Consider the following 16,495-nt stretch of genomic DNA (forward strand, 5'->3'; position numbering starts at 1 on the left):
AAAGGTGTGCGCCACCACCGCCCGGCCTAAAATGGATTCTTTCAACACTGCTGCTTACTATTACCAGGGCTGTTAGCACCAAAACCTGGACTCTGGTACCCCAATCTAATTATGCTCAGCAGTGGGTCCTCAATATACCAAACCAAAGAGATAATAACAAAAAGCAGAGAAATGAGATGCATACATGTAGTGTAATGTTGCTAAGGCTAGTCTCAAACTTGAGGTTCTTGACCTGCTTCTGACTCCTGAGTGTTGGGTTCCAAGCATGTGCCACCATTGTCCCACCTTATGTCTAAAATCTTAATATACTAGCTCTGTTCCTTTCCTTTGTACTTCTTAATGATTATTGATGCTGGAAATTCTAGAGTGGCATTAAATAATAGGAATGAATGCAGGCCTTGGGTTTGTCTTATTCCTCACTTTAGCTGGGAGGCGTGCAGTATTCATCATTAAAAATGACTTGGCTATTTAGGAGCATCATGCTGATAAACCTATCATTTAGCAAACCAAATAACTGACTTTTGCCTCAAATTTTATCAAATACTTATATATACATGAAGACAGCCATATTTTTCTACTCATCTCTGCTGATATGATACATTTTACTACTTGGCATCCTATTGCTAAAGTGTCCTTGGACTGCTAGGCTACCAGGGTTGGGTCATTCCTGAATGAGCATCTGAATTTGCAGTACTGGAAGTTGCTTCAGAGTGTCTGCATCTATTCATAAGTGAATCTGACTTAGAACTATCATAACACCACTGTGTGTATGAGTCATCATTCTCTAGAGGAACAGAACCAATGGGAGATTATGGATTTATTAGTCAGCTTTCAACTAGCAACAACAGCTAATTCACACCCGAGAAACCGAGAGTCCAGAAGTCCCTTGGTCCTTGAGACTGAATGCCTCAACAGAGCGGTCCTCCAAATCAGAGTGCGCCTTCCCATCATCAATCAAAGCAATCAAGACACATTTTCAGATGAGGCTCCCTATTCGTGAGATTTGTGGTGAGTTGGCATTAAAACCTACCATAACCCTGTGTTGGCATCAAAGTGATCACAGTTTAATAGAGCAAACTGGAGCATTCTCAGCTTTTGTTACGAACTGGAAAACATGTGATCTAGAATAAGAGTGATCTCTTCTTTTCCCATGGATGATTCAGTAGTGGTAGAGACATTCTTTTCTGTGCTATTCAACATGACAACTACTGGTTACATGCAACTTCTGGGCACTTGAAATCAGTAAAAGCTCTGAATTTTGAGTCTTACTTATTTTAATCAATTTAGGTTTAAATAGCCACACTTGATCATTCCATTGCTTATTACTGGGCCAGACAACACAACTTTTAGAGTATGAATGGAATAATTCATGAAACACACACATCTCAGCCCTGTGCCATTTCCACTATTATTCTCAGTTTTCTGTCTACAAAGCAGTTCTAGAAACTGATCATTAGAGGAAAAAATTGATCTTAGAAACTCTTATTTGGAGTCTCAATTTTGCTTGTTTGTTTTGCGTCAGAGTCTCATATTTGCCCAGACTGGCCTGGAATATACTACGTAAGGATGACCTTTCCTCCCAAATGTTGGGTAACACACTTCACCGAGTTTTCCAGTGTTCAAGCTCACTGTTTTGTATCATACTCCTACAATGGCTTTTCGTTAGCCATGTTAACGCTCAAACTGCTTCTAATCTCTGTCTTCCCTGCAGTATCCTTGGTGTTTGTGCCCCTTGTTTCTCTGACCAAGCTTGTCAAGACAGCTTCTTCCGCGGGATCTCAAACTCAAATGCACTATCAAACAAATGAGGACTTGAGATCTTTAAAACATTCCCTTCCTCCTGCTGAAAGCCAGGCCCCACTCCTGGCCTCCGGACCTCACCTCCACCCTCATTCCCAGGACCCTCCGGCTCTCACATGTCTCCCCCCCCCCCACCGCATCTGCACCCTTCTTTGTCTGTTGAATTCTTCCATGGGTGCTGACACACAGTCTAGTCTCTTGAAAGTCTCCAATTGTCTCCTAATCTTCCTTCTGCCTCCCCCTCCACTCCATCACTGTATTGGTTATCTATTGCTCCATAACAAATCATCTCCAAATTTAGCAAATTAAAACAGAGTTAACGCCTTTAATCCCAGCACTCGGGAGGCAGAGCCAGGCGGATCTCTGTGAGTTCAAGGCCAGCCTGGGCTACCAAGTGAGTCCCAGGAAAGGCGCAAAGCTACACAGAGAAACCCTGTCTCGAAAAAACCAAAAAAAAAAAAAAAAAAAAAGAAAAACAGAGTTAAACACTATCCCTCTGGGAATCTAGCAGAGCAGTTGCTTAGCTAGATAGATCTGAGTCAGGGTATCTCATGATATTGACTAGGGTGCCATAATTGGAATCTTACTGACTCAGGATTCTCACACAGCAGTTGGTCAGAGGGCCTCACTTCCTCCCTATTTGGGCTTATCCACAGGTCATGTGCAACAGGGAAGCTTTGAGTTCTCACAAAAAATAAGAGAAAAAGCAACCAAAATAGACTCCGCTGTGTCTTCATGCCCTAGTCAGAGTGATAAATTATTGCTTCTGCTATATGCTCTTGGTCATAAAGACAAACCCCCAGTGCAATATGAATTCCATCAGGCCCTTGGGAGTCACCTTGTAGGTGGATCAAAAAAGGGTTCTTGGGATGGTTCAGCTGGTAAAGGCACCTGCTGCTGAGCCTGACTGAGTTCAATCCCTGGGCTTCACATGATGGAAGGCAAAAACCAACTCCTGAAAGTTGTCCTCTGACCTCCACAACACATTAAATGATAGATAGATAGATGATAGATAGATAGATAGATAGATAGATAGATAGATAGACAGACAGACAGATGTGATACAACGAAACCTGGTATATCTACATGTTACAATTGAATCTTCGCAACATTCTGAGACATGTCCTCAGGTTTTCTTTCCACGTCATTAATTTTATTTTAGGCGGGGCTCATTCTTTTTTCTTTTTTAACTGCCTTTTGAAGATGTGTTTTGTTTAGAGATAGGACCTGAGCTCAAGCTCAATATTCTCTTGCCTCAGCTTCCTGAGTTCTGCAGTTGTGGAGAGCTGCGCCTGTCTTTGAAGACTGAGAATTCATAAGTCATCCCCTCTGCAATGACTGTTCTTAGTTGTCAGTTGGACTACATCTGGAATGAACTAAAACCTAAGTGGCTGGGTACGTCTGTGGGGGAATTTTTTTTTTTTTAAATTAAATCATTTGAAGTGGGAAGAACCACTTTTAATCTGGATCTTTTGAGGTGGAAAGATCCATTTTTTTTTAAGATTTATTTAATTTTATGTGCGTTGGTATTTTGCCAGCATGTATGTCTGTGAAGTTGCCAGATCCCTTGGAATTGGAGCTACAGACAGTGGTGAGTTGCCATGTGGATGCTGGGAATTGAACCCAGGTCCTTTAGAAGATCAGCCAGTGCTCTTAAGTGCTGAGTCATCTCTCCAGCCCCAGAGAAGATCCATCTTTCGCCTGGCCCACACCTTCTGCTAGCGGCCTATACAAGGACATGGAAGAAGGGAGCTTGTTCTCTTTGCCTGCTTGCTCTTGCTCTCACTGAAAAGACCATTCACTAGCGTTAGAGTTTACTTCTTCGGGATTCTGGGGTATACTGAAGACCAAGACATACTAAGACATCCAGCCTCAAGGACTGAACAACACTGGATTCTTGGACCTTCCATTGGTAGATAGCCATTGTTGGGCTAGTTAGACCACAGCCTGTGGGCCGTTCTAATAAATCCCCCATATATATATTCATTCTCTAAGTTCTGTTCCTCTAGAGAACCCCAATACACATTTATTTACCTTTCCCCTCTAGTTTTGATCATTTGTTCCCCATCTACCTTGTGATTCCTACTTTATTTTCATCCTTGCTAGTTAGTTCTTGTCAACTAGACACAAACTAGAGTCACCTGGGAAGAGGTAACCGCAGCTGAGGAATTGAGTCCATCACACTGGCCTGTAGACTGGTCTGTGGAGCATTTTCTTGACAAATGACAGATGTGGGAGGGTCCAGCCCACTGCGAGCAGTACCACCCTTGGGCTGGTGGCCCTGGGTTGCATAAGGAAGCAGGCTGAGCAAGCTCTGAAGAACAAGCCAGTAGGCAGTGCTCCCCCCATGCTTTCTGCCTCCAGGTTCCTGCTGTGTCCCCACTCTCACTTCCCTGCACAATGGACTGTAGCCTATCAGTCAAAGCAAACCCTTCCCCCTCCTCCTCCTCCTCCTCCTCCCCCTCGAGTTGCTTTTGGTCAAAGCAATAGAGAAGCCAACTAGGACAGTGTCCACCATTCACCTCTTCAAGATCATGCCCTAATTACACAGGGCACACTTTACAGGTATTTTTCAAACCTGTTCCTTCTTCTTTACCTATTTTTTTCCCCCAACAAAAGGAACTTCCCTTCTATATAGCTCAATTTCCCATTTCTTAGTTATCAAATACTTTCTTAGCTGCCAGACTCAGAGTGGGTGTTATAAAAGATTTTTCAATGCAGAGTCTCAGTCTGTTGCCTCAAACTCACAGAAATCCCCCTGCATCAACCTTCTGAGAGCTGGTACTAGTTATTACCACCACACCTGGCTTCTTCTTCTTCTTCTTCTTCTTCTTCTTCTTCTTCTTCTTCTTCCTCCTCCTCCTCCTCCTCCTCCTCCTCCTCCTCCTCCTCCTCCTCCTCCTCCTCCTTCTTCTTCTTCTTCTTCTTCTTCTTCTTCTTCTTCCTTTTTGCTTTGCTAATTTTACAAAGAAAGGTCCAGCTAGCCTGCTGTTTGGATTGTGGGTAAGGAGTGGCTTTCCTTATGGTGAGACTCTCCTTATGGTGGGACTCTCGCCTATGTATATCTGTATCTCAGCTCCCACACTTGGGGGACAGTTGATGTAAACTTGACTGCTCCACCAAGCAAGAGAGAGGAAGAAATCAGAGTCACGTGCTCTTCCCGACAAGGGACCTTTCTTCCCCCAGTGAATTAACTTTCTGTTTCTAGCTTGCTGTTGACTGTGTAGTGAGTTTGGCCCTGCACAAAGGGACGTCTGGCCTTTGTGTTGGCTTCAGAGAGGCAATCTATGCCAAATCTGGTGGCAGTTTGTTTTTGTCTAAGATGTGGCTGATTACAGTAGGTTAAGTCTTCTGGGGAGGCCATACCAAAAAGACCAACCACGTGGTGTGAGGACAGGGCAAGGGTGTTGGTGGTGCCGTCAGCTGACCTGGAGACTGAACTCAAGCTTCTAGGAGACCCATCAGTCAAGCCGACATCATAAAATCCCAGTGAAGACTGTCTAGGCCTTGACACTCTGGTGAGCTTCTTGGGTTAGCAATACTCAGCCAATAGTCTTGTGTTAGGGCTGGAAGTGAGTCACACCCTGACTCCCTGGGAGAGAACAACAGAGCTTCACATTTGGAACTGCCATGCCTGCCTTATGGATCTCCTCCTCTGAATGAATTCAATAGCTTCCAGTTAGTCCTCTGAGGTTTTTAATGACTTACTCAAACTTAGGGTTTTTTGGAAGATCCCCTAAACTTAAAATTGGCATTAGATGTGGTTTTGTATGAAAACTGTGCCCTCGAACATATAAGCTAAGTCCAGGTGGTTGGCTATTCCAAGTTCCGCCATACACCACTCCTTTCCTAAGGCTGCTGCACCCTGTGGGTAAGGGACCGCCCTGTGGATGCCAGACAAAGGGGCAGGCCAAGTTCCCCACGTGCCACCAACACTCCTGCCTTATCCTTCATCAGGTGAATTAGAGGATCCCATCTGAGTCTCACCCACTCACCAAGACAGGACTCAGGGCATGTCCTGGGTCCCTTCACACCTCAGAGCATGCGCCGCAGCTAGCACACCCTTGCCATTTCCGGAACGGGCTCCCACATACTTCTTACTGAGAAGTCTCTCCTCGCCTTTAACACTCGCCTGGTCATTTGTAAAGATACCATGGGCTGTGGGGTAGTGAACAGGGAGCCAAAGGATGGCAGAAATGATCTTACAGCCTCAACAGGAACAGATGGAATGGATCTAAAACAAGATTCAAACGGATTTGAAATATAATGTTTACTGGGGGACGGGGAGATTGGAAAGTCTTACTTTTCGCCTTTTCCCATCTGTCTGTCCTCCCCAAATCTGCCCTAGCCCCATTCATTCAACACCCAATTGTCTTTCCTGCCTTTCTAAGGTTCTCCCTCTAAGTGTGAGCTCACCATAGAGACCAGAGTTACTAACAATAGAAAATGTGGTGTCCATGACAACCAGAAAACCCAAAGCAGCGGCTGATTTTACCCATTTCATCTTGTTCCTCATAGACTTTGCTCTGCTGTATGTTAACGAGCAGGCACACTGCAGGAGACAGGCAGACAGGAACTGTCCCTCTGTCCACGGGAAGGGGTGACACAATGATTTCTGTGTGGTAGATGCTGTGTGTGTTGTTGAGGGGAGAGGGATAACTTCCTGTTAAAGATGTCAGAAAGGGATTTAGATTCCTTGCCTTTAATACTCAACTGAGTATTCATCACCTGGGCTCAGCCCTCATGGTGGCTAGTCAGTTTAGTTAGAGGAGGTCACACAGGTAAACATTCCAGGGTCACCAGACACACAAGGTGCCAAGATGGAAAGCAGGCTGAGGGTTGGTGATGGATTCACACTGGGTTTGTGGGGGAGGTAAGAACAAAAACAAGGACTCTACAGAGTGAGTTCTGGGGCCCCAGGACTACACAGAGAAACCCCTTCTCAAAACACAAAACAAACAATACAAGAAAACAGGACCTCAGTCTCACTGTGGAAACCTTGGGACATCAGCTGAGGAGCTGAGGGTGAGGATTTATGTCAAAGTCAGGGCTTTTGCAGGACAGTACACTCATTCCTGAGTAGCTTCATTTCAGGGTCCCACACGGACATCAAGACCACAAGTGCTCAAGTCCCTTATATAAATGGCATAGTGTTTATATATAAGTGGTGTACAACCTCCTGCATAGTTCAAATCACCCCTAGATTATTTAACACCTAATACAATGAAAATAGTTGTTATATTCTGCTGGTAAGAAAATAATGGCAAGGAGAAAGGTCTGAACGTTCAGTATAACACAAGTTAATGTGTGTGTGGGTGTGTGAGAGGAGAGAGGGAGAGAGTGCACAAGCTTGTGTGGATTATGTGGCTCTGTGGATACCAGAAAGGCTGTTTGTTTGTTTGTTTGTTTATTGTTTTTGTCTAGGACCTTGTACATGCCAGGCAAGCACTCTACCACTGAACTTTATTCCCAACGCCCTTTTACTTTTTGAAACAAAAAGATCTTACTAAGTTTCTCTTGCTATCCTCAAACTCAGTGTGTAGCCCAGGCAGGCCTTGAACTCATGACCCACCTACCTCAGCCTCCTTGGTAGCTAGAATTGTAGCTAGAGTTTTCCTGCCTGGCCCACAGTCAGGACAAATCTCTCTCACCTGCCAGTCCCACAACCGCTCAGACCCGACGAAGTAAACACAGAGACTTATATTGGTTACAAACTGTATGGCCGTGGCAGGCTTCTTGCTAACTGTTCTTACAGCTTAAATTAATCCATTTCCATTAATCTATACCTTGCCACATGGCTCGTGGCTTACCAGCATCTTCACATGCTGTTTGTCATTGTGGCGGCTGGCAGTGTCTCTCTGACTCAGCCTTCCACTTCCCAGAATTCTCCTCTCTCCTTGTCCCATCTACTTCCTGCCTGGCCACTGGCCAATCAGTGTTTTATTTATTGACCAATCAGAGTAATTTGACATACAGACCATCCCACAGCACTAGAATCACAAGCTTGTCTTTTTTTCTATGTGGGGCAGGGGGCAGGGCAGGGTCTGGCCATGGAGCCCTGGCTTGACACTCACTATTTAACCTAGGCTAGCCTCAAACTCACAGCTCACAGCAGTCATACTGGGATGACAGGTCCTGCCTCATCGGGCTTTCCTTTTACCTCTTCATCCTCCCTCACTCCCTGACATACTGAACGTGGGTGTCTTGTTTTGTTTTGTTTATTCACTGTCATAATTACGGCCATTCACACACCCTTGACTCTGCCCTCATTCACCAAGCAAAACCCCAATGCTTGCTTAATGCATCACTCACCTGTTGATTAGTACTTTAGTGCTTTTAGGAAAAGAGGTAGAACACAGAGCCCATTGCTTAGTGGCTAAACGAGGTGCTAGCTCATTCTCCATTGCTGGGGTTCAACTAAGAAACAGGTATACAAAGTAGTTTGATGGTGAACAGCTTTTCATCCATTCCAGCAATTTCTCAAGAACTCCAAATACCAGGAGCTCCAATGAAAGAAGGTGCTTGAAGGAAAAAGCTGTGCAAATCGAAGACGATTGATTTCTCAGAACCACCAGACACCTGAGGTCATGGGTTAAGCAGTTTCCGGATCTCTTTTGGAAAGACACCAGGGCCTCAGAGACGTAGCTCTCAGGATTTTCTTACCCAGAATGCAAGCCATTAGCATCCATCTGTGGGCAAGAGCACTTACGTGACTGTTTTGGTGAATTGCAAAAGTCTGAATACAAACTAGGGTGGGAGTGACATGTCCTCCCCCTGCCTGGAAAGGCCACAGCTATGAAGGAAGGGGGCAAGCTTGTGTGGCTTCATGCTACAGACCCTACCAACTTCCTCAAGTTGCTGTTCTCTGACTTCCCTCTCACACAAAGTAAGTAAATATTTTAAACATTAAAAACAAACTGGGTGTGGTCGAGTATGAGAGAAGAGGATCGATGTCAGCCTGAGCTACGTTGTATGATCTAGACAGTCTTACTACACAGTAAAGCCTGTTTCAGAAAAATAAAAAAGCATATAAATACAGCTATAGATGGAGACACAGATGTAAGCTGTGACTGGATATACTACATAGTTGGGAGTTGGGGAGATGGCTCAGTAGTTGAGAGCACATACTGCTCTTCCACAGCACCTGAGTTCAGTTCCCAACACCTACATTAGGCAGCTCACAACTGTCTGTAACTCTAGCTCCAGGGGGATCCGATACCTCTGACCTCTGGGCACTTACATTCATGTGTATACACACACAAACACACACACACACACACACACACACACACACACACACACACACATAATTAAAATAATGAAAATAAATCTAAAAAAATAGAAATACTACATAGGCAGAAGAGGCTTTTTCTAGTAATATAAGATTGGTTCAATATTTGCAAATCATGCTATTTATCATACTACCAACTAAGTAGGGAAGTCCATATGATCGTTCCCATAAAAGTGAAGAGCATTCAACAATTTTCAACTCCTTTATGATGAAATCCTAGAAATCAGAGGTAAAGCACTTGCCAGGCAAGCATAAGGACCTGAGTTCAAATCCCCAGAACCCATGGAAAGCTGGATAAGGTAGCCCATGGTTATATAATGCCAGTACTCCTACACTCAGATGGGAGGTTAAGACAGGAAAATCTCTGGAGCTGGTGAGCTAGTGAGCCTGGCATGAGTAACCAGTGTCAGAGAAAGAACAGACATACTGAGAGACAGACAGAGGCTAGACCACCACAGTGGACTGGCATTTGATAAAGATGGAAAGGCAGTCAGAAGACCTGAGTTCCACTCCCAGCACCCACATCTTGTGGCTCACAACTGCCTGTAACTCCAGCCCTAGGGTATGGGACACCCTTTCCTGGCCTCCAACGGAGCCCACATGTAAAAAGATATACATTCGTATAAACAGTTAAAATTTAAAATCCCCCCCAAAAAATCTTTTTGAGGAAAACAAACAACAACAACAAAAAAATCTGTGTAATATTGGGTCTGATGATTTTTTAGATTAGATATAATGTCAAAGTCACAACCCATACGTTCTTGATGGGAATACAGGTTGCCAGAGCCTTTGGGGGTAGTAATAAAGCAAATTAGTCGAACTTTATAATGTATAATGTTCCTCAGCAGAACAGTCTCTTTGTGAAGAGCAAAGCCACCTCAAAGCAGACCTTTCCATGGCCACACTGCAGTGTGTGGTGAACTTGTAGCTTCCCGGACCTGGAGGGAGTAAAGAAATCTTCACTGGGGCCTAAGCTTGGATTTCAGTCCACACTGAGGAGGAGCGGGAAGTAAAAGATGGGTGGAGCCATAGAGGTCTTAGTGATTGCTCACCAAGGATGCCTGGCAGGACCCGAATAGACTAGGCAGAAAATCCTGTGTTAGAGGGTCTGTTGTCAGTGTGAGCCTCACAGCAACTCCAGCGCCACAGGGCAGCACACACCTGGGGAAGTCTCACACAGTTTCAGCTCCTAAGCCTAGTGTGGTGGTTTGAAAAAAAAAAAAAAATGGCCCCAAAGGGAGCGGCACTCTTAGGAGGTGTGCCACTGTGGGGCCACGGACTTTGAGGTTTCTTTTGTTCAAGATTCCCTCAGTGTGACTGTCAGTCGACTTCCTGATGCCTGCAAGATGTAGCACTTTCAGCTCCAGCACCGCGTCTGTCTGCGTGCCACCATTCCCTGTCATGATGATAATGGGCTGAACCTCCGAAACTGTAGGCGAGCCACCCCAATTAAGTGTTTTCTTTATAAGAGTTGCCTAACCATGGTGTCTTTTCAAGCAACAGTAACCCTATGACAACTAGCCTCATGTGCTCCAGGAAAGCTGGCTGAGCAAATCCCGCAAGTGGCATCGTGGTTCTAATGGGACCCCATTCTGAAGGGGGTACGACAAAAGGACAGTGGGGTTTCCAACAGCCAAGAGAAAGGGCAACAAGAACAGCAAGGCAGGTGATGTGGCCCCAGAGAAGGCGGGGGTGGGGTGGGGGTGGGGCATAGAAGCTAGAGGATGGGGTGAAACACCGGTGTGTGTCCTCATTGGTCCAGCAAACCTGACCTCTGAGACCTTCTTCCTGTGGACTCTTCCAGGAAGCCGTGGGGCCTTGCATAAGGAAGGGCACCTGTATAGACCTGTCCCATATGTCACCCTGACGAGTCGGACTTGTGCTTCCAGCTCAGGCTGTTGGCCCAGACACCCATCAGGATCTGGAATGTCATTAAGGCCTTCCCTTATTTCACACCCTGACACTGGGCCACATTTGCACCTTGCTTCTCAAATGCAGAGAAAACCAGAGAGATGAAGAGGAGAGAGGAGATGCAAGAGCCAAAAAGCACAGAGACCCGAGTGCAAGGCTCTCCCGAGAAAGACCACCAGACCGGAACCCATGATCAAAGGCCTAACGGAGCAAATCTGTGCCAAAACAGGACAATAACTGTAAATTTCAATGTTATATTTTTAAAAGTTACCGCTGGGTATGGTGGTGCATGCCTGTAATCCTGGCACTTAGGAGACCAAGGCCTTCCAGGGCTACACAGGAAAATTCTGCCTTAAAAAGATCAATAAAAAGTCTCTATGTCCCACTCTAGAAACATCAGTGCGGGGGAAAAAAAAAGAAAGGGGGGAGCGCATTTCCATGCCCCAGGCATCCTTCAAGAATTCTACTTTATTCAAAAGAAAATTGAAGGCAGGAGAGATTCGCAGTGGGGAGAGGTGCCGGCTGCATAAACCCAGTAGCCTGGCTTTGGTGTCTGGGAGCCATAGGCAGCAGGGCACAGGGCACACGTTTGTGATCCCAGCAACATCTATGGCAAGATGGAAGGCAGAGATAGGAGACCAACCCAGAAGCTGGAGGCCAGCTAGCCTAGAGTACACAGCCCAACACACACAGTAAGAGAGACCCTCCGTCGACAAAGTAGGAGATGAGAAACAACTTCCTTCTGAAAAGCATTCTTTGACCCCACATAACATCCATAGCATGTGCATGCACATGAGCAGTGAGCGCGCCCGCATGCACACACACCAGCTGAGCCTGGGGCTACATTCTGGAGAGTGAGGCAGAGGATCGCAAGCTCAAGCCCTATGTGGGCTTCAGAGTAAGGTCAAGGCCAACCTGTTTCAAAATAAAAAGTAAAATGAGGACTGAGCTATAACTCAGTGGTGGAGTGCTTGCCCGCTGTGCTCAAGGCCATAGGCTTAATCCCCTCTACTGCAGAAGTTATTTATACATTATGCAAAGAATAAACAGACTGTGGGGACCCCTGAAATCCTGAGCGAATGTGTACTATTGACATGAGCATGACCACATCAAGGATGCCAATGCTCAGACCCATGGGAATGGCAAGACCTTCCTCCTGGCCCAGAAAGACAAGATGGTAGATTGAATGGTTAAGGAGAAGAGAAAGCTTGGCCATTAAACATAAAAACCTTCCAAAGTCTCTTGGTTTTCTCTGAAAACAATGCAACTATCACACTTTTTTAAAAATGTCAAACAAGAAGTCATTGATCACAACAGCTGTACGTTATGTCGTTAAATTGCCATGTGCTTTTGAGTTCCCTGAGAAGCTGCCTGTGGAAGCTGGCCTGTGCTCTTCCTCCACTTCAGACCCAAGCATGTGTGTCTCAGAGTGTCCTCCAAATCCTCCTGTCTGGGGATGGGCTACCCTTCCAACTCTGTGATGGGGAAGGAAGAGAAACGCAAAACAGCTCCAGAGAAAGAAAACAGAAATAGATGCAAGTGCCTGCAGCGGAAGACAGAAGCTGGAAGTTCCGCCCTGGAAAGTTCAGCCATGGAGAAAATGCTCAGTGGGAACTCTGGTTACCAGCCTCAGCTTCCCCAGGCGGTATCTGCTGGATGTTGTGAGCGCCCAATTTGATGATGTCATCTCTGTTTTCCTTGCAAACCTCAGCTGAGGGTCCCTGGCTCTGCCTGGGACTCTTGTCAGGGACTCCTCATCTTCCCCGGTGGATTTCCGCTGGATGTTTTGAGCGCCCATTAGTTTAGCTATCTACCTGCCCGTTGTTATTTGCTCTTTTACTTTGGTTTGCTATATACTCACTCATTCAGAACTGCAAGTAGCTACTGTAGACCATTCTCCATTCTATACAAAGCAACAGTTTATTGCCAAACTCTAACAACGGTTCATCAGCAAAAGCTGTAAGGTAGAAGAGGCAAGAATGAAAGAAGCTTGTGGGGGCTGGGGGGCATGCTGCAATTGTTCATGTCATTATTTATTTATCACTGTACACTTTCACCTCTAAACCTGAGAAACTGAAAGAGCCTTAAGCTATTATTGAAAAACATGCAAGTCCCCATCAGCAGAGCCAAAACCAGACTTCTGTAAACCAGACTCACTAGAGGAGGGTGAGGACAGAGAGGAAAACAAAGAAAGCTCAGACCCGGGAGAGGATGCAGAAACTGGAGAAAGGAGCCAGGATGCTGCCTGTGGGGGCTGCGGCTGCGCCACCCCACACCCACTCCCAAGCAAGGCTCTTGTTTCCTTGGATCCCAGAAAAGCAGGCATTCTCTGAGGAGCACAGAGTCACAGATTAGAAACAAGGCTTTCTGGGGAGATGGGAGCTACTAACCTCATGAACTTCCTACTAGATCTCTCTTTCTACTCTCAAACCTTGTTGAACCGCCAAACCTCTTAAAGTTTCCTGTGCAATTTAGCAAAAGTATGAAATATTAACAATATGGATAAATCTCAGAAACCTGGTTGGGGAAGTAAAAAAGTGTTACAAACTATATACATCAATTATTTAAAAGTCTAGGAAGGGTGGTGATGGGAAACAGACAGTGGTCGCCTGGCGCTGAGTATAGAATGAGGTCAAGTTCACAAAGGACCCCCTTAGGGTGGGAGTCTGTTATCTGTCTTAGTTGAGGCTATGTTTCCATAGATATAAGTTACCAAAGCTCAACAAGCTATACAAATGAACTGTGTAAGTGTGGACTGTAGTGGTGAGTTTTAATTATTATCATGCCCCAATTAAAAAAAAAAAAAAGACTTCATTCTCAGACTCTCTATGTAGCCCTGGCTCTCCTGGAATTCACTGTGTAGACCAAGCTGGTCTTCAACTCACAAAGATCCTCCTGGTTTCTACCCACCAACTACTAGGATTAAAGATGTGCACCACCACACCCAGCTCAGCAATGAAAATTTAAAATTATATATCAAAGTCTTCAGACTAACACTCTGGAGACCTTTTTATTTGAAAATGTTTGAATGTAAGGATAACCATGTGATTTTATCATATAAAACATGGTATTTTAATGTCTGTTATAGAATGGTAATGTTGCTGATTAACAAAAGCATTGCACTGTATAGTTTTTTGTTTGTTTTTGGTTTGGTTTGGTTTGGTTTTTGGTTAAGCAAATAGCATCTACTCTCTTTACATTTTTCAAGACTGCAACATGGTTTCATTAACTATGGTCACCCTGAAGTGCAGTCTACCCCTCTGAAGTATGGTGTCATTAATTACGGTAGCCCTGCAGTACAGTCCATCCCTCAAAGCCTGTTCCTTCCTATGTGTGTCTTCAGCCAACATCTCATCTTTCTCCTCTCCCCCAATATCTCACCCTCTAGTAACCTGCATTTCCTGCTTTGCTTCTGCAGTTCAAATTTTATTGAGACTAAAGTTGTATTTTAGTTAATATGGTATCTTCCAGGTTCACCCATGTCACAACAAATGGCAGGGTTTCATTCCTTGGCTGAAAAGTATCCCATTGTAGATACATCCCATACTTGCTCTCTCTGCTGTTCACTGACAGACACTCAAGTGTGCTGTGGCTTGGCCACTGTGAATGGTATTGCATGGGAATTCAGGAACCTCTTGGACTGCTGTTTCCACTGCCTTAGCATGTATACATAGTGCTAGGGTTGCTGATCAGCGGTCTAGCCTAATCACCTTCACACTTTTCCACAACAGCTATACTAATTTATGTTCCTATCAACAATGTTTTCAAGCTTCCTTTTCTTTATTTCCTCATCAATATTTATCTTTTGGGATTTTCTTACACAACAATGGATAGTGATGCTGGCACTGTTTCATATGCCCTGTTGTGTATCTTCTTTTGGGAAATGTTTATTAAGCTTTTTTAATGGCTAGTCTTTATTACTAACTTGACTAGATTTTAAATTGCCTAGGAAATTGGTAAGGCATACTCTAGGTGTGTCTGTGAGAGTGTTTTCAGGTAGGATTAACTGTGGAGGAAGACACATTCTGAATATGGGCAGCACCATCCCATTGGCTCAGGATCCTGTTCAAAATATTTGATTACACTGTGTAACAATATGTCACTCTGATTTGTTTAATAAAAAGCTGAATGGTCAGTAGCTAGGCACGATTTCCAGGCACAGAGAATGCTGGGAAGAAGAAGGGCAGAGGTGCCAGGAATGCAGAGCAAGCAGCATGGTATTACAAAGTAAAGGTAACCAAGCCACATGAAAGAACTAGATTAAAATATATGGGTTAATTTAAGTTATAAGAGCTAGTTAGAAACAAGCCTAAGCTATTGGCCAAGCTTTCATAGTCAATAAAAAGTCTCTGTATTGTGATTTGGGAGCTGGCTGGAGGGACAGAGAAAGACTGGCTATAGGGTCCAGGCAGAATAAGAGAGGAAAATGGGGAGAGCTAACTGAGGACCAGCATCCCCTTGTTCTGATTCCTGGCTCAGCACGGAACACACAGCTTCCTCACTGCATCTGAAACCAGGAGCTCACTCAGCTCCTCCCTTCTTTTAGTTGTTTGTATCAAGGTTTTTTTGTTTTGTTTTTCGAGACAGGGTTTCTCTGTGTAGACAAGGAATATTTTATTTCTTTATTTCATTTTTATTTTTTGGTGTTTTCAAGACAGGGTTTCTCTATGTAGTTTTGGTGCCTGTCCTGGGTCTCGCTCTGTAGACCAGCCTGGCCTCAAACTCACAGAGATCCGCCTGGCTCCCGAGTGCTGGGATTGATACCGCCCGGCGTATCAAGGGTTTTGCTGTGGGATATCTTTCTGTATGTTGTGCACATGTGTGGCTCCCGTTGGATAAATTTCTGGCCTATGGCAAGAAAGCTTACAGTCAGGCGGGAAATCCAAGCAGAGGTACAGAGAGAAGAAGGGTAGAGTCAGGAGAGATGCCAGCAGACACCCAAGGAGCAACAAGATGCCAGCAGACGCCCAAGGAGCAACAAGATGCCAGCAGACGCCCAAGGAGCAACAAGATGCCAGCAGACCAGTAACACCACAGCCACGTGACAACATAAAGATTAATAGGAATTAATAGGAATTTAAGATGAAAGAGCTAGCTAGCAAGAAGCTGAAGCTACAGGCCACACACTTTGTAATTAATATAAGCCTCTGAATGATTATTTTATAAGCGGCTGCGGGACCGCAGGGCCAGGCGGGACCAAGAAACTTCCCTTGACAGGTTTTGGTCAGAGCTAAAGACATTTTAAATTCAGCTCCTCTGGGTTGTTTTTTCCATTGAGCTGGATTACTAAGGTGTCCTAGATATTAGCCCCTTGTCGGGTGTATCCTTTTTGAGTACTTTCTCTCATCTTGTAGGCCACTTCCCACCCTGTTGATGCTTTTGCTGTGCTGGAGTTCCACAGCTTCCAAGTCCTGGCCACTGTCAAAGGCTGGCTCTGTCGGCTGCCCGAGCGAACCACTCACTGGCTCATACTAATGAGTCTCTTGGCAAAAA

Source organism: Peromyscus californicus, unplaced genomic scaffold, assembly GCF_007827085.1.
Source record: "Peromyscus californicus insignis strain IS unplaced genomic scaffold, ASM782708v3 Scaffold_7__1_contigs__length_154581171, whole genome shotgun sequence".
In the NCBI taxonomy this organism is placed as follows: domain Eukaryota; kingdom Metazoa; phylum Chordata; class Mammalia; order Rodentia; family Cricetidae; genus Peromyscus; species Peromyscus californicus.